Genomic DNA, 320 nt, shown 5'->3' with positions numbered 1-320 from the left:
TCCAGGTGCCTGGCCCTCACCAGGCGGGAGGGGAGGAGAGGGAAGAGAAGGGGGCCGGGGGTGTCGGATCAGCCCGGGTTTGGGGGGCTCCCCACTCGGCATCCCGCCCACAAAGGCTCAAGTTTGTTGACTTGGAGAGAGTGGCCGGGGCGGGGGCGGGTGCTAAGAATACTCGTCCGCTCGGCCGCCGCGCTGTGCAGTTTACACAGCTGTCACCCCCGGGACTCCTTCCTTAACCATAAACACAGCCGCCGTGTGGGAGCGCCTCCCGGGTGCCAGGCCCCGTGCCCAGACCTTTACGAGCGCAGCCCCATGGAGTC

This window comes from Myotis brandtii, unplaced genomic scaffold (assembly GCF_000412655.1).
Source record: "Myotis brandtii unplaced genomic scaffold, ASM41265v1 scaffold244, whole genome shotgun sequence".
Taxonomy (NCBI): Eukaryota; Metazoa; Chordata; class Mammalia; order Chiroptera; family Vespertilionidae; genus Myotis; species Myotis brandtii.
The sequence above is the reverse complement of the archived record's forward strand: the minus strand, read 5'-3'. Positions refer to the sequence as shown.